At 39.1% G+C, this 19,072-nt stretch overlaps 1 protein-coding gene across 1 annotated transcript in view; it reads right to left on the reverse strand.

The window, feature by feature from the left end:
- The window catches only part of RBFOX1 (RNA binding protein, fox-1 homolog (C. elegans) 1), a 2,191,581-nt gene that overhangs the window by 1,294,058 nt on the left and 878,451 nt on the right, over positions 1–19,072 (reverse strand).

The raw sequence follows: 19,072 nt of genomic DNA on the forward strand, positions 1-19,072 counted from the left end.
CTGCTGAAAACATAGATACAATGTTGAGGTCTGAGCCCGGCTGAATGGAAGCCCTTTTCTGGGGTTTTGTTTAGCTTCTTATTTGCAACATAGTATATAGTTGCTTAGAGTTGCAGTTGAGAGGCTGGCAAGTTAGGCGGCGAACGTTGGAATCTGCAGCAAGCAAGCCTCCCTGCTCGCTTCAGTGCCTGGCTGCCGGCTGCCATCTTGGCTGACAGTTAATTTGCATATACTCACTGATTAGCCAATGAAAAGGGTAGCGGTCGTACGCTAATTACCATGTTTCTCTTTTATTAGTGTAGATGTGTGTGCATGTACATACATATTTGGAAAGAGCAATCAGCATTTTTTTTTATTTCCTTCTTCCTATTAAACATTTAGTCAGTAAACAAATGTTTATTAAAGGCCAACTATGTGCCAGGCATTGCACTGTGCTAGCAGTGGTAAGAATGATGCTGGGTGAAAAGCACTGGGAATGCTGTAGTACTTGGTATTGTAACCACTCACCCAGCTCCGTGTCTAACACACAGCAGACACTCAAAACACATCCATTGGTTAATTTAATAAATACCATGTTGGCTTATACCAATTATAATATATGGCTGCTAACATGTTTGTTTTTCTACTGAAAATGCAACCAGCATAATGTCAGGGATGAACAGATGGAAGAGAGAGAGAGAGAGAGAGAGAGAGAGAGATTCAGGGATGAACAGATGGAAGAGAGAGAGAGAAAGAGAGAGACCATAATTATTTTGGTGGCACTCATTGGCCATTTTGAATACGATTAGTCACTTTTTTCCCTTAAACCCTCCATTTCCACTTGAGAATGGTAAATTCTTTGAGTTCATTCTTAGAGGCAAAATCTGTTCCCTTATCATTTTATACTCAGACCAACTCAAAATTTGTAGATTTCTGTAGACATCTGAGTTTGAGACTTAATTTCCCATTATTTCATTCTGGATTCATTTACTCAAATATATCTTGCCATTCAGGTCTGTGCCAGACACCATTCTAGGTGCTGAATAAATATTGCCATGTGTGGGGAAGACACGATCCTTACTGTCATGGACTTAGAATTCTAGTGCAGGGAGATAGAGAAGGAACAAGGAAACAAACAGTATCATTTAGGGTAATCAAGTCCTTCCAAGTTCAGTCTTCCTTTATGAAAGCCTGTTGGATAGGATGCATTGGGGACATCTGCCACCAAGGCCTATGTCCCCAGAGGAAGCCTCTGCTACTCAAGTGAGCATCTACAGTATCTGGGGAGTCGCCTTTCCTCCTCTGGGGTAACCTCAAATGATTCCAGATGATTCTCCAGGCCAGTGGGCAAATAAGAGGAACTCTAATGGGAATTACTGAACACCAAAGGGATCTTCTCAGAGTCCAAGCAGGGCTTCTAAGGATGTGACTGCTCTCTCCCAGAACTCCTAAAACATGTTTACGTTTCTCACAGTTACCATGTCAACCTTGAGAATACATATTCCAGGGGCAGTCAATATATTATGTCTAATCCCTACAACCATCATAAAAGGCAGGTGGTGGCATCGGCCAGTTATTAAGGAGAAATGGAGGCGGCCAGGCTTCCCACCATGGTCAGTCCTCTCAAAAGTCCTCACACATCTAAGTCAAGGCTTCTGAATGTCCCCAAGGTATTGACACTGGGATGTGGCTTTCATGACCCATTTTAAGACCCAAGGAGACGTGGCGCTCAGAGTCCTCAGGAGAAGAAAGGAAGACAGTGGTGGAAGTGAAAGATGGACACCACAATTTTGACGTCAGCTGAGCCCTCCTGCAGGGACTGGGCTCCCTTGAATTATTCAGAGCTTTGCTTGGTAGCACATTTCAGCATTTCCCTGGGGAGAAGGCCATACGTGAACATTTATTATCAGCACCAAGATGGTGTGTAATTAATATGTTGATGCAGCACCTCCACCTGCCTTAATGTTTACTCTAACAATATTAGTTTTGTGTGAAATACAAAAGCTTCACTGGCTGTGTGTTATCCCAACTTTTAGACAAGAAGCCTCAACTTATTGAATTATGTGACTGGCGACTTACTGTTGCATTCCTACTTGGGTTACACGTAGTGTTAATGGATTATCAATGTAAATAAGGTGGTTCTTGGTAAAATCCAACATCTCCAATGCAACTGGAGCTTGCCCAGGGAGGAGAGAGGAGGAGAGGAATCTGCCTACAATGGAAGTCTCCTCTGACGTTGATGACACACACTATCCTCCTTTTTGGTCATGGAGACTGCGGAAACACAAAGATCGATGGGCTAGTACTGGGGACAGGACAAGCAGAAGTTCCCAGCCAAGGCGATGATCATTTACATCCCTAAACAAGACCTCTCCCCAGGAGGGAGGGTAGAAATTATTATACATTTCAGAATGTGTGAGGCAAAGAACAAAGACATATCTCTCATTCTGCATAGACTCATCACTCAGCAACACCCCTGGGGATGAAAAGCTTTATTCATATACAGCAATGTGGATTCCAGGGCCCTTAGCTCCTACGGATTGGGAAATAGTGTCAGTATGAAGGCTGTACATATCTCTACCAACATCAGTGTTCCCTGTCCTTTTATCCAACTCACATGCCCTTCAAATGCACACTTCCAGAAGGTCTGAAACTTTCCATTCCATGATTCTTTCCGTACTTCTAATAAAATGCCTTCATCGTGGTGGTTTATGCAGAATTTACTTCCTACTGAATATATTTAGTACCTGGAATTCCAAGCTTGAAAATTAACGGAACCTTTCCCCAATCCAGTATCATTGTGACAGAGCCTTCAATATTTTTAGCCATTATTTCTAAAGTTCCCTTTTTCTTGATTCCCTACAGTATGCACTGAAAGAAAACTACAATGGCAAAATCAAAATGTCTCAGGTTTCCTTGTCTTTCTCAGTGTGAACCTACATAATTGTGAATGTTTCTCTTAAACCCTTGTTTCTGTAAATCGCCCCCATGCCCTAGGGTTTTATGTGTCAGCCAAGGGAATAACAAACGTGTTGGCCATTTGCAAGTGTGTTTGTTTTCCCCCTATTTCACAAACTGCAGATAATAAGCCTTTAAATAAGAAGAACAATGTGTTCACCATGTATGCGTACATAATGTGCATGGGGTCCCAGTGCCTCTAAGACAACCCAGCAGGAAGACCACTTAACTGAATGCCAATGACTGATGAGAGAAAACAACTTCCATTCCCGCCAGAGCCTTCAAGGTCAGGGGCATTCTTCTCCATGATTGAACAGTAGTTCCCTTTACAAGGTGACCTCCCACCTCTTGAAATCGGGCTGGACTTGTCCTGACTTGAGGAAAACACTAACACCGTATTAAAAGCTATAAAACACTTTGCTGGGGTTTCTTCTTCAGGCATACAGGTGGGGCAATGGCATTCATCAACAGGAAACTCTGTGGCACACCCGCTTGTAGTTCCTCAAGCCAGCATCTTCAAAGTCATGCTTATGTAGGCAGGGTCCTATATGTTAGGGCTTCATTAGCACAGTGACTTCCAAATATGGGCAGCTTGCCAGCCAGCATCAAGGTGTTTACTCTAGGGACAGGTGTGAACTGGCTGAAAATTGGTTTCTGAACTACCCCCAGAGCTGTCTTGATGGCACAGGCAAAGAGATGGAGCGAACTAGCTAATTTCAGTGCCATTAGCAAATGAAAAGAAATAAAATTGCAAGAGAAATTATATTTTTTTAGCTGCTAAGTAGATAATAAGAATAATGGGGTAACATGATTACCATCCACCATTTGAGCGCCAATGACCTAGATGTTATGTGAATCTAATCAACAGCCAATGCTCTTCAGAGAATGACATTAAAAACAAGCACCCAGAGAGCGCCTTCCCTCCACCCATTCCACTACCATCCACACCCCGCTAGGACCAACAGGAATAATTGCCTTTCTGCATTGTAGGCATGTACTGGGAAACCTTCATTTTCCCTATTCCTCCAAATAAGAACAGCTTCTGGAACAAAGTTGGTTTAGCATTGGACAAACCTGGAATAGGCAATAAATGAAAAATGCCATTGCAGGTAATTTGGCTCTAGCTCTGCCAGTCACTGTCAATCCACACAGATTTACCAGAGGTATGCGATTTCCAATTAGAGGATGTTCTTATAAAGGAAGAAATAAAAAGTGTTTGTGTGTGTGTGTGTGTGTGTGTGTGTGTGTGTGTGTGTGTGTGTGTGTGTGTTCATTATAGATCCACAGTGTGTCACTGCGAACCTCTATCACTCCTAGACTAATGACATGTAGAGACACTTGGGTCAACTGACACAATACCTATGTAGCTATCATCCTTCCCAGAATTACAATCACCCAACTTTTGGAGGCATGATCGTTTTCTTCCTGCTCTTAATGCTGGGTGATACGTATGTACACTATTTGAAGTTGAGCCAGTGCAACTAGGCCAAAAATGGACCTCTGGTTGCTGATGTTTTCACTTCAGTCGCAGAGTCTAATGGAGAAGAATGAGGTAAACTAGAATAAACTGAAAATTTAACGCATTCTCTGCAGTATAAAATAGTCGTTAGGAGTGGGGATTTTAGTGTCAGGTAGATAGCAGTTGGATCAAAGCCTGGCTTAGTCACTGCAACAGTGTGGCAATGTACACAAACTTCTCAATCTCTTGAAGTGTGGGTTCCCTAAAAGGCAAAGGGAGAGTATTGGTACCTACCTAACATGTAGGTGGTAAGGATGCAATAAATGAGATAATGCGTGCAAAATGCTAATGATGTGTTTAGCACATAGAAGATGCTCCAGGAATGAGTAGGGGTTTTGTTTGTCTGTTTGTTTGTTTTTTATTAAGCAAAGCTCGCTCTCCATGCTTCTGAAGGCTTTCCGGTTGGTAAGAATCTAATGGACAAAATGCTTAACTATCCCTTAAGAGAAAGGACAGCTCTTAAGAGAAAGGACAGCGTGAAAGTAATGGAGAAGGCCCTGAAGTCACAGCCAGATGTCAAATCCACTGTTCAGAAAAGGAGACAAAAATTACCTTGTTAAAATGTCCCCTAGGTTTCTCACATTTAGATTACACCATGTCCATCTGTCTCCGGGATCAGGCATGCTGGTCGAGGAACAATCTGGGACTTTTCCCAAGAACTAGTCAATCCTTGTGAATTCAGATGAAGACAGCTTCTTCTAAAATTAAAACTCAGAGGTGATACCTTTAATCCGGAGCTTTCACTTCTTGGCACATGTAGATAATATTCTTTCTCTACTTGGAAGCAGTTAATGATGCACCACTGCATAGAGAGTATGTCTTTGCTTTGCCTGATAATAAATGCTTACCCACTTCTGTCCATGTATGCCCAGGATGCCTAATTTCCTCCCACTTTCTCTCCATTCAAGACAGGCAGGAGGCAGGGGAGCTTGGCCACACTGCCTGGGCTCACACCCGGGTCGGCTCACACAGCAGCCGTGAGACCTTGGGCAAGTCATGTACCACTCTCCTGCCCATGCTCCTCAGTGCTTTCTGCGAGGACTCTGTGCATCAACGCTATTATCGGTACTCAGTGAACACGCAAGGAAATTTGAATATGGTTGTCACTATTAACACGGCAGCTGCTATTCCTTACTCAATGTTGCCATATAAAATGGTCAGGGCCCCACGCTATGCCTGTTTCCTCTCTTCTCTGCTACAAGTTCTGAAACAAAGCCCTTCAAGGCCTCACCCTCAGTGAAGCTGTTTCTCCCCATCTCATTCGTGCTGATTTTGTCTTTTCTTTTTTTAATTAAATGTATTGGGGTGACATTGGTTACTAGAATCATATAGGTTTCAAGTGTCCATTTCTATGATACGTGATCTGTATTGAATCATGTGTCCACCACCCAAAGTCAAATCATCGTCTGTCACCATGTATTTGGCCCCTTACTACCCCCTCACCCCCTTCTCTCTGGTCACCACCATACTATTGTCTCTGTCTATGAGTTTCAGTTTTATAGCCCACATATGAATGAAATCATATGGTTCTTAGCTTTTTCTGACTGATTTATTTTGCTTAACATAATATTCTCGAGGTTCATCCATGTTGCCCCAGATGGCAATATTTCATATTTTCTTATGGCTAAGGAGTATTCCATAGTATATATGTACCACAGCCACTATGGAAAACAGTATGGTGTTTTCACAAAAAATTAAGAATAAAGTTACCATATGACCCAGCAATTCCTCTTCTGGTCATCTACCTACCCTACCCGAAAAGGCCAAAAACATTTATTCACAAAGATACATAGTGATTTCCTCAATCACCTATTTCCTGACAGGACATATTCTTTGAAAGTGTGGGCTCTGGAGTCATTTGGCAGCTCCCAGCTCTAAGACTCCCACGTTGAGGGACACTGACCAGTGCAATAACCTCTCTGAGATGTACTTCCCTCATCTGTAAAATGGGATCATAACAGTGCCCGTTTCACAAGGTGCTGGTGACAATTTAGCCAAATGATTTGCATAAGGTGCCTGGGCACAGAGTCAGCATCTCTGACCGCGAGCTGCTCAATGAAGATGTAATTTACGTCTCATTACATCTCCCACCATATGTTCAATAGATGTCAGCCCACTGCCCTCTTGTCTTCTTGTATGTCAACTTGTTACCAATGTGCAGATCTGCTTATAGATGTTAGCCTGAGCACCTTGCTAGACAGCCATATTTATCAAAAAAAAAAAAAATCAAAGCAGAAAGGAGTAGCCACCTACTTTCCATGGGAAGGTTAGGCACATGGGCTTGTTCCTGGGGTTTCCTGTTCACAAGTGACTGCACCTTCAATGCAGTCACAGCCCTTCAATGCACCCGGCTGAGCTGTTGACTGGGATGGACACGCAGACGACTACGTCTCCAACCCTTAATTTTCTCCTGCAATGAATTTTGATTATATAATTTCCCTATCTTAATTACTTCTGCAGATACCCCTGCTCACAGGGCCTAGCAATGTCACGGCCACCTTCCTGTGAACATCACCTAAGTGCCTATGCATTTGTGTCCTCCTTTAGATGCTGCTGGGACGAGCTATGCAAATTCAATGCCTTTAATCTCCCCTCATAAATCAAACCTTCCCTTCCCTTAATCTGTTTCCCCCTCCATTGCCAACCTTTCTCCAATCTGTCTCCATCTTTCTCCTCCTGAGAGTACCAGAAATAAATGCTACAGACTAGGGGTGGGTGAGCTGGTGGGTAGGAAAGAACAAAAAAAGAAAGAGGGTGGAAAATGAAGAGAAAGAGCTGAGAGGCAGCCCCAGAAGTTGTAAGAAAGGAGGATGGGGGTAGGCAGCGGTCTCCATAGCCTGGAGACTGTGGCTGGTCTCATTCAGGCCAGGGAACCAGAAAGAGCGTTTGCAACATCACTGAAACCTGCACGAAATGTCACTGCATCTGCCCTTACCTCTGTGGTCGATCTTTTTATTCTGAGTTTTCCCACCAGCTCCGTTTCAGGATTCATTTTCTTCCCCTCTACCACTCCCCAAGAAGGAATTAGTCTGTCTTTTTCAAGTTTAATCTCGTCTTAATCTTTTTTTTTTCTCTTGTATGTCTATCCTGTTTGGGGTAGGTTTATGTAATGTCCTCAGTCCACACTCCTGTTTGCAACACCTTCCAATTTAATACTGTCTGCAAATTTCATTAGCATGCAATTTACTTCCTCTTCCAGATCATTAAAAAAAAATAGCCTCACCTAGACCAAGCTATTATGAATCTTGCTTCCACTCTCCCCAGATCCCAGCCAAGTGGGAACATTACCATTTATCATTATCTTTTGTTTATAATCTTTCAGCCAGGTTTCATCTAAGCTGGTTAGAACTAATCTTGATGGCAAAAGGAAATTCAGATAAATAAAATTGGACCCCGACATTGGAGCCTCACTCAAGATCAAAAACGTAGCCTGGTTAGTGGTCAATATTATGTTTGCCTACCACAGCTCCAGAATAATGTCCCATACAGCTACTTGCAGCATTCTTTCTTCAAGGCCAGTGCAGAGGCAGATTCATTATTTAATGAGAATTTTGCATTAAATACATCAAAAGGGATTAAACCTATCAGTCTCAGTTGTTTAAAGATTCCACAGAATCTTCATCCCCTACAGTACTTTCACACTCCAATGGGACAGGGCACTTCTCTGCAGAGAAAGTTCTCTACAGAATGTTAAAGACTTACATATTTGACTTCTGATGCTCAGAAATCCATGGTCTGCACCAAAAGTGGAATGAGTCTTTGCCACCAGCCTAAGCACTTGACGTGTGCTAGTTAATGAAGTTCTATTTATGGCTTTAATGAGGATAAAACAGCCATTTCTTAGCTAGGTGCCAGATACAAAGATTGATAACAAGACTAATCCTGATATAATCCCCTTAATAATGGCTAAAAAACACTCAAGTACCTCAATACATCAAGATGTAAATGTTTTATAATACCCATAAACACTCTCACAACCAAATAGAGTTAATTCCACCAAGATTGAAACAAGTGAGAGGTGGTGTATAATCAATTTGGTCTCACCTCCAATGATTTATCATCGCTATTCCAGATCAGTTAATTTTTCACCAAGAAAATGTCTAATGAAAATTTAGACCCCCAAAATGGCAAATCAAACACCAACCTTGATTCAGACTCTCATAATGGGTTAGACATATTTTAACTTTCACAATGATGAAGCAAATCTAAATGAAAATCACCAAAAGTTTAATATTTAATATCAAGAAGAGTTTGAGCTTCAGATACAAACCAAAATAATTCCCACCTGCTCTGTTCTAAGCTGTTTGCAAGTATCTATTGATTCTCTATATTTTAAAGTACAGATAAAGGATTATGAAGAGAAACAGGACACTACGCAATTTTTTAGATCCTAAAAATAAAAGTAAGAGAAAACATTTGTAAAGACTCAAGATAGTTAGAAAAAGCTGAAAAGAGAATTCATGGATAATAATGAAATTGTCACCCTTTCACTTTTGGGCCCCATTTAGACTCACCAAGCCTGAAACTAAAGTGCAATTTATTAAGCTAAGAAGCGATGCATAGATTTATGCTTTATGCACTCAAGTTAAACTCTGCTTGGGTTGTGCCTTCACTTTTTTGCTGAGCCCCACAATTTCCATTGTTCGGAGAGAAACAGAAAAGAGCATGGGAGAACCTTGCAGGGCAAGGAATGATTCTTAAAAGGATTTTAAGGTGCCCAGTTACTCCCTGGCACTGGGGCAGGAAATTGCCTGCAAGGACTCATCCCTGAAAGGGGTGATGTGGTCACAAAGTGCATGCTTCCACATTTACTGTTCCTCTTTATGGCTTTCCATAAAGTCCATTCATGCAAAATGGCAAAGAGACACCCATTTATACAGCATAGAAATTAAGTGACTAATGGGCTATGTCCAATGAACTCCTACCCACTTACAAACTAAGAGAACTTCACATTTTAATTCCTTCAGCTCAAAGAGGCAATGGGACATCATCACCTACCCAGTGATCACTTGAAATTAAATTTCTGGCCAAGTAAAAGTGAGCCGTGAAAGACAGTGCCATGAGGGTACATGAGGGTAACAGTATTCCTTCAAGGGCTTTACCGCACCATGACGCATTCCATGCAAATCAGAAGTTTCTATGGTAACTTAGACCAGGGTCCTTCACATGCCTATCACAGGTTCTGAATCGCCACCCCTTTCCGTTATACCACATCATAGGGCAGGAGAGGCAAGAAGTTATGTGCCACTTTCAGAATCTGAAGAGTCGCCATCTACATGATAATCAATACCGTGAAAGACAGTGCCATGAGGGTAACAGTATTCCTTCAAGGGCTTTACGGCACCATGACGCATTCCATGCAAATCAGAAGTTTCTAAGGTAACTTAGACCAGGGTCCTTCACATCCCTATCACAGGTTCTGAATCGCCACCCCTTTCCTTTATACCACATCACAGGGCAGGAGAGGCAAGAAGTTATGTGCCACGCTCAGAATCTGAAGAGTCGCCATCTACATGATAATCAATTCTTTGACAGTATAATTTATGGGCCATTACAAAACATGAATTATTTTCTCAATCATTGACAGTTGAGTTATGTATAGTAAAGTTCTACTAAGATCAGATTATTTTGGTTTTAAAGAGTGACAATCCTTGCCCCAGCAAGAGAAGAGCCTGTTTCCCCATCCATCTGGAAAAATAAGTTTAACATTCATTCCACAAAATTCTCAACAAATGGTTATTGAGCACCTGTCGTGTGTCAAGCACTGTTCTAAGGACTGAGAGAAAGCATGGAATAAGATGAGAATGGTCCTTATCATCATGGAGTTTCCATCCCAGTAATGAGGAGAGATCATAAGCAAATAAAGGAGATAATTACAGACTGTATTGCTAGGAAAAAGATGAAAAGGGTGCACTGATGAACAATAACAGGACAGCACAGGACTAGTTGGGAACTTGATGTGACATATCTAAATAACCAATTAACACATGAGGTAAATTTGAATCCAGCATCTAAAAAAGGACACAGTCATCCAATACATAGTTATTGCCTGATTGACACATCCGAAAAACTGAGAGGATAGGAGAGAGCCTATTGTGTGATACTGCACACATTTGACATGCTATCTAAAAAAATTCTGGCCACAGTCCTTAAGACTGTAATCTAATCGCTCTTTTCTTTCTACTTTATCTCCACTTATCTTTTTCTTCACTGCGTAGGAAAAGGTATTCATTTAATGAGTGGTGAAATTTTAAAGAAAAAATATTTTTAAAACCCTTTTATATCCTCCACCAATGATAGAAGACTTACTATATGAAAAAGTAAAACACACTGTAGAATTATAATAATCAAATGGGTGTGGCACCAGCATTAACACATGGATTAATAGAATACATAGAAACTCATCCTACTACATGCAATAATTTAAGATATGATAAAGTTACCATCGCAGACAAGTGGAAGAAGAGAAAGATTTTTTAGTAAATGGTGCTGAGAAAGCTTTTAAAATATTTGTTGGAAATTATTAAATTGTTCCTTCTATATTTCAGTGTCAACTACTCTTACTATGTTCATTGGCAGTAAAAATAAGTGCTTTTTCTCTATTTCTTGCTAATATTTTCTATTTCAAATATGTCCCCTTAATCAATTGTTCATCACTCAAAAGTGGGTTTTTATTTGTATTATTACTACAATATACTAATACTATACTATTATAGTAAACTAGAAGCCTGGTGCATGAATTCGTGCACGGGTGGGGTCCCTCGGCCTGGCCAGCAATCGGGGCTAATCAGGGCTGGGCAGGCTGTGGTGGGGGAGGGGATAGGAGCTGCGGGAGGTTGGCCAGCCAGCCCTGCCCCCCTGTTGAGGCCCATCAGGGATGGCCAGCTGTGGGGAGGGACCCGGGTAGGTTGGCCGGCTCCAGGAGGTTGGCTGTGGGAGGGCACTGACCAGCAGGGGGCAGCTCTTGCGTTAAGCGTCTGCCCCCTGGTGGTTAGTGTGTGTCATAGCGATCAGTTGTTCCATGGTAATGGTCCCTTAGGCATATATATATATATATATATAGAGAGAGAGAGAGAGAGAGAGAGAGAGAGAGAGAGAGAGAATATAGTACCATCATGAGTGCAGAATGGAAAAAATATGGACTTTTAGAATTATATGTACGAGACCTGAGCCCTAAGCCTGCCATTTCAAGCACATTTGAACATACCACTTAACCTTTTATCAGTCTCAATGTCCTCATATGCAAAAGGAAATTAAAGGTGTTAATAATTCCTGTGCCACTGGGTAGTTTTAAAATTTGATGAGAGAAGATGCATGACAAAATTTGGAGAGAAGTGAAGCCCCATAAGTATCAGCAGCCATCATTACTGTAAGTATTCCATAAAAGTTTGTTGGTTGAACAATGTTAGTTTTGCAACCCTGAAGCCTGACTGAAGTGACCCTATGGATGTGGGTATATGGACACACGGGGGTTGTGCTCCGATGGATAAGAGGGCTCAGGTAGTATGGACCTCACTGCACTGGACCTGAGCAGGCCACTCTGGAGAGGCAGCGATGGCATCATCCCTCTAGTCTAAGAGCTTTACAACACAGCATCTCGAAGCATTTCAGTCTGTCTGCCTGCTATGCTGTCCTGCCTATATGGCTCACTCCTTCTCATTATTCATGGATTAATTTAAATGTCACCTATTCAGAAAGGCTTTCTCTGAATATCCTATCTAGCTAATTCCTGTTGTCCTCCATCTGTCAGTTCCTTCACAGCATTTACTATATTTTATTAACTTAATAAATGTTGTTCTTTAGTTAAGCATCTCATTTTGAGTTAATTGTAGATTCACATGCAGTTGTAAGAAATACTACAGAGAAACCCTGCATACCTTTTACTTGCTTTCCTCCCAATGCGGGCAGCTACTAAACCATAGTGCGATATCAGGATATTGTGCTATAGTAATAGTAACACAGACAAGACAAATACTATTTCTGTTGACAGCAGCATTCCTCATGCCATGCTTTCATAATCACAACTACTTCCCTCCCTCTTCCACCTAACCCCTGGCAATGAATAATCTGCTCACCATTTCTATAATTTTGAAATTTCAAGATTTTACTATAAATTGCATCAGACATTATGTACCTTTTGGGACTGGTTGTGTGTTTTTTTTCATTCAGCATAATAGCTGTGGCATGTATAAATAGTTCATTATATTTTATTGCTGAGTAGTAATTTTTTGTATGAATGTATGACTAGTATGTAAACATTCAGCCATTGAAAGGTTCATGTTTCTGGCTATTATGAATACAGCTGCTATAAACATTCATGTAGAGGCTTTTTGTGAACATAAATTTTCATTTCTCTGGAATAAATGCCCAGAAGGACGATCGCTAGGTTATATGGTAGTGGAATGTTTAATTTTTAAAGAAACTAAAACCATTTCCCAAAGAGAATATACCATTTTGCAATGTGTGAGTAGTCCAATTTCTCCACATCTTTGCCAGCTTTAGTGCTCACTATTTTATTTTAGCCATCCTGATGGGTGCATGCTGATATCATATTGCAATGATAATGTGCATTTCCCTAATGGTTAATGATGTTGAAAATATGTGCATGTGCTTAATTGACATCTATATCTTCTCTTCAGTAAAATGTCTCTTCAGGTTTTGGCTCACTTTCTATTTGGATTGTTTGATGTTTTATTGTTGAGTTTTGAGAGTTCTTTATATATTCTAGATACTGGTCTTTTGCAAAAGTTTTCTCCAAACTGTATGGTTTGTCTTTTCCTCCTCTTAAAAGGGTGTTTTGCAGAGAAAAAAAAGATTCCTTTTATTCGTGAAAAAGTTTATTTGTCTATTTCCTTCCTCTTCTTCCTCCTTCTCCTTCCTCCTCCTCCTCCTCCTCCTCCTCCTCCTTTGATTGTGCGTTTGGTGCCAAGTCTAAGAACTCTTTAACAGTTTAAAATCTCAAGGATTTTTTTCCTATTTTGTTCTAAAAGTTGTGGAGATGTTGTGATTTTGTTTCTTTCTCTCTTTTTTGGTTTTGTTTTAGATTCAATTTCAAAATCCATTTAAGTCAATTTCTGTATAAGATGTGAAATTTAGGGTAACGATGTCCAATTGCATCCCCAACTATTCCAAGAATATCATTACACTAAAAGAATATCACCCTTGATTAAATTGCTTTTGTTGTGTGTGTGTGTGGGGGGGGGTGTTTTTTGCCTCTGTCAAAAGTCAGTGGGATGTACTTATAATGATCAAACAGGGTTCATTCCAGGGGTACAAGGATAGTTCATCATACACACATAGGTCATTGTAATACAACTCATTAATAAAACAAAGGAGGACAATCATGTGATCTCATCAATAGATACAGAAAAAGCACTGGATAAGATATGACATCCATTTATGATTAAAACACACAATAAAATGGGTATAGAAGAAAAGTATCTCAACATAGTAATGGCCATAGATGACAACCCTCCACTATCATCATACTCAAAGGTGAAAACAAGACAAGGGTGCTCACTCTTTGCATTCTTACTTAACACAGTTCTGGAAGTCCTAGCCAGAGCAATAGGGCAAGAGAAAGAAATAAAAGGAATCCAAAATGAGAACGAAGAAGTAAAAGTTTCACTTTTTGCAGATTACATAATTATGTATATAGAAAACCCTAAAGACTCCTCCAAAAAACTATAAGAAATAATAAACAAATACAGTAATGTTTCAGCATACAAAACTCAATGCATAAAAATCCACTGCATTCCTATATATTAACTATGAAATTTCAGAAAATTAAATTAATAAAAAACAATTTCTGTTGCAATTGCAACCAAAACAATAAAATACTTAGGAATAAACTGAACAAAGGATGTGAAGGACTTTTATACTGAAAAATTACAAAGCATTATTAAAAGATATTGAAAAAGAGACAATGAAATGGCAAGGTACTCATGGATTGGAAGAATCAACACAGTGAAAAGGTCCATGTTACCCACAGTGATATAGACATTTAATGAAATCCCTATCAAAATCCCAATATCACTTTTTAAAGAAATAGAATAAAAGAAATTATCAGATATATATGGAACCACAAAAGACCCCGAGTAGCCAAAGGGTTTCTGAGGGAAAAAAGAGAACGAAGCTGGACATATCACACTACAGAACTACCATAATTAAAACAGCATGGTATTGGCAGAAAAACAGACACACAACAAATCAATGGAACAGAATTGAGAGCCCAGAGGTAAAACCACATGTATACAGGCAAATAAAGTTTTGATAAAGGAGTTAAAAAATGCAATAGAATAAATAGTGCTGGGAAAATTGGAAAGCCACATGCAAAAGAATGAAACTGGATTACAGTCTGTCCCCATGTACAAAAATTAATTCAAAATGGATCAAAGACCTAAATATAAGATCTGAAACAATAAATTACATAGAAGAAAACATAGGTACTACACAGATGGACACTAGTCTCAGAGAAGAGTTTACTTCCCCAAAGGCAAGGGAAGTAAAGGCAAAAATAAATGAATGGGACTATATCAAACTAAAATGCTTCTGCACAGCCAAAGAAACTGCCAAGAAAAGAAAAAGGCAACCAACTGAATGGGAGATGATATTTGCAAACCATAGCTCTGACAAGGGATTAATATTCGAAATATATGAAGAATTCATAAAACTCAACACCAAACAAACAATCCAATTAAAAATGGGCAGCAGACCTGAACAGACACGTTTCCTGGTAAAACATAAAAATGGGCAGCAGATATATGAAAAGATGCTCAACTATACTAGCTATTACAGAAATGCAAATCAAAACTACAATGACATACCACCTCACGCTGGTTAGAATGGCTATTACTAACGAGACAAGTAATAGCAAGTGTTGGAGAGGTTGTGGAGAAAAAGAAACTCTTTTTCACTACTGGTGGGAATGAAAGCTGGTACCAACCACTATGGAAACTGGTAGGAAGTTTCCTCAAAAAATTAAGAATACAATTATCCTATCACCCAGCAATTCCTTTTGTGGATATCTACCCGAAAAACTCGAAAACATTTATTTGCAAAGATATATGCACCCCTATGTTCATTGCAGCTTTATTCATGGTGGCAAAAACATGGAAACAACTGAAGTGTCCTTTGATAGAGGATTGGATAACTAAGATGAGATACATATACACTATGTAATATTACTCAGCCATAAGGAAGGACTAAATACTGCCTTTGCGACAACATGGATGGACCTTGAGAACATTATGCTAAGTGAAATGTCAGTCAGAAAAAGCTAAGAAACATAAGATTTCAATCATATGTGGGAAATCCATCTTTTCCACTATTTTTAACACACCAGTGTTATTAATCCAAACGTCTAGATTATCTTGATTTGCTTCTATTACTTATTTTAACTATCAATTATCATTCAGATGGTTTCTCTTCTCTATTGTATTTTTTGTGTATGCTGAGCATTTTGTATCAGAGCTGTGGGTACTCTTGATGGTGTCTTCTAGCAGAAATAGTTTTTCCCCTTTTATGAAATATAACAGAGCAAAAGGGTGATAATATCATTTCAGTCAGGTATTGAGATTCATTGGGTTGAGTTGCAATTTTAATAAGACAATTTATCTCTGGATCATACTTATTCCTATATTGTTACCTTCACGGGCTGTTAAGAACCTGTTCCGTCTTGGTCTCTTCATATCCAAAAGATTGTGGCTGATTCAGTTTTCCCCACCTGTGGTTTATTTATTTTAAACCTCTGCCTCATGTTGCTCAAAATTTGCCAAATGGATAAAGGGGAAGATGGTTAAGTATCTGAAAAAGGCTTCTCCTAGCCACTGGGTTTTGCTTCCTACACAGTGTGAGGACTTCAACTACTTTTTAGATTTTTTTTTCGGGGGAGCGGGGTGCATATCCTGTCAAACTCCTGGACAGCCTCATACTAAATTAACAAATATTATGTGTGTGTGTGTGTGTGTGTGTGTGTGTGTGTGTGTGTGTGTATGTGTATGTGTCATGTATTTGAGACTCCTCAATAGTCTAATTTGTCACTTCAGCAACACGTGAATTTCTTACTGATTTTTCTTGCCCAAACTGAAGCTTTCTGCCTGGGGCAGCTAAGGTCTTCATCCTTTGTCTAGAATAGCAAATGCCTTTGGGGAAAGATACAGGTTACCATCAGCTCACTTCAGAGCACAGTTCTACCCTATAAGGAGTTTTATTATATCCAACCTGAGTTTCTATGACTCTCTGATACATTTAAATATAAATGTTATAAATTTTCTAGCTTTTCATCTTTGTTGCAGCAGAAATGTCAGCCTCCCACAAACTGTACATCCTATCTGGAAGTAGAAGTTCCTGGAAATATCATTATTATCCCCTCATATTTGGCTGCCAGATTGACTTGATATAAAATTTTAATTTAAATATTTTCCTTTAATATTAAAAAAACTTCATTGGTTTTAATACATTCAGATTTCTATTGAAAAGTCAAATCCAATGTTTCATTGTGGGTTTCCGTCTCTTTCTCTTTAGAGACTTTCAGAACCTTTCCTTGTCTTTGATATTCTCAAATTTCCATGTGTTTTTTCCATTCCCTTTCCTTATTGGGATATTATTAGACCTTTCCATCTGAGATCTTTTACCTTTCTTTAATTCTGTAAACTTTAGCTCCATCTCTTCTTTAATTTCTTCTCTCCATTTTCATTCTTCTTTCTCATATCTCTTATTATCCAGTCACTGGCATTTCCATTTTTATAACCCATGTTTCTTTACTTTCTTTTATATATGCTATTTCTCTGCAGGAGAATGACTCTGCCATGGCCTCCTAACAGCCCTGCCCATGTCTACAATGGCCCCATAGGAAAAGGCTTAAATTGCAGATTGAGTCTGGGCAGAATGCCTGGTAGTTCATCCAGAACACGAGACCATGCACGTCTTCTGAAGAGCTTCTAAAAGTTCATTTCCCACTTGGCTCTCTATGCGCCAGGGAGCATGGAGACTATCATGGGACAGTTTCTCATCACCTCTCTTCTTTCCAAGAACTATGAGAATATCTGCTTCACCTAGTCTAAGGTGTATAAGAAGCTGTAAAATTCAGTAGCCGTAGCATGGCCATTGGCCCCTTAGCAACAGAATGTCCTGTCGTTCATGTTGCAGTCATATACCCTGTTAGTTAAGTCCACTGGGATAAATAACACAAAGCTAGCACCTGTGGCTGCTTTTCCTTTCCCTGTGTATACTGTATTAGTTAATAAACAATCTGAATATTTAAAAAAGAGATCTATTTCTGGGTCCTATAGATCTTTGTGTCAAAACATCTGCTGATGTGTCTAAACATCTCCAATACCACAGTCTTGATCGCTATAGCTAAATAGTAATTCATGAAGTTGGGTAGTCTCATTTCTCCCACTTTATACTTGCTCATTCCCTTTTCACATACATTTGAGGATAATCTTACTTATATCCAAAAAAAAAAACTTATTGGGATTTTAATAAGAATGGCATTAAACTTGGAAAAAAATGTTATCTTTACTATGTTGACTCTTCCAATACATGAACATAGTCCCTCCTTTGTTTTGTTTTTCACTTATTTTTGTCGGCATTTTGTAGCTTTCAGAATTTAAATGATGTACACACTTTGTAAATTTTTATTTAAGTATTTTTGAGTCATTGTTAATGGTATTGTATTTTAAATTTCCAAGTCCACAGGTTAGCTGCGCGATTTTTTGTAGATGTTCTTTATCAAATTGAGGAAAGTTCCCTCTATTCCTATTTTTCGGATAGATTTTTGTCATGAATGGGTGTTTAATTTTATCAAACATTTTTCTACATTGATTTATATGATCAAGTAATTTTCTTCTTCAGCCTGATAATAGGGTTGATGACATTGAATTAATTGTGAATATTGACCAGTCTTACATCCCTAGAATACATCCCACTTGGTAAAGGTGTATAATTCTTTGATATTGCTGAATTTCTAATATTTTGATATAAACAAAAGATATTTTCATCTATGGTTATGAGAATATCAATCTATAGCTTTCAGTGTGTGCGCTAGTAACACTAGCTTCATAAAATGAATTGGTAAGTTTTCACTTCTCTTCTGTTTTCTGGAAGAGATTACATATAATTAGTGTTCATTCTTCTTTAAACATTTGGTAGAATTCTCTGATGAAAACTTCTGGGTCAAGATATTTCCTTTGTGGGGATTAAATTAGAAATCTGATTTCCTTATTTGTTATAAGGACATTCCAATTATCTTTTTCATGTTAAGAGAATGATGGCAGTTTCTGTTTTACAAGGAAGAGGTCACTTCATCTAAGTTGTCAAATGTGTGTTGTGGAGGTGTTATTACCCTGTTAACATCCCGAGGTCTGCAGCGATACTCTCTGTTCATTCTTAATATTGATCATTTGTGTCCACGCTTTTTTCTTTGCCAATTTTTCTAGAAGTTTGTCAATTTTAATGATCTTTTTCGAAGAGTCAGCTCTTCCTTTCATTGATTTTTCTCTATTATTTTACAGTTTTCAATTTAATTGATTTCTGCCTTATTTGCTAGGGTTGATTTTGCTAGTCTTTTCCTTAGATTGTTGATTTGAGAGTTATCCTCTTTTCTAACATATT

Source organism: Myotis brandtii, unplaced genomic scaffold (assembly GCF_000412655.1).
Source record: "Myotis brandtii unplaced genomic scaffold, ASM41265v1 scaffold397, whole genome shotgun sequence".
NCBI lineage: Eukaryota > Metazoa > Chordata > Mammalia > Chiroptera > Vespertilionidae > Myotis > Myotis brandtii.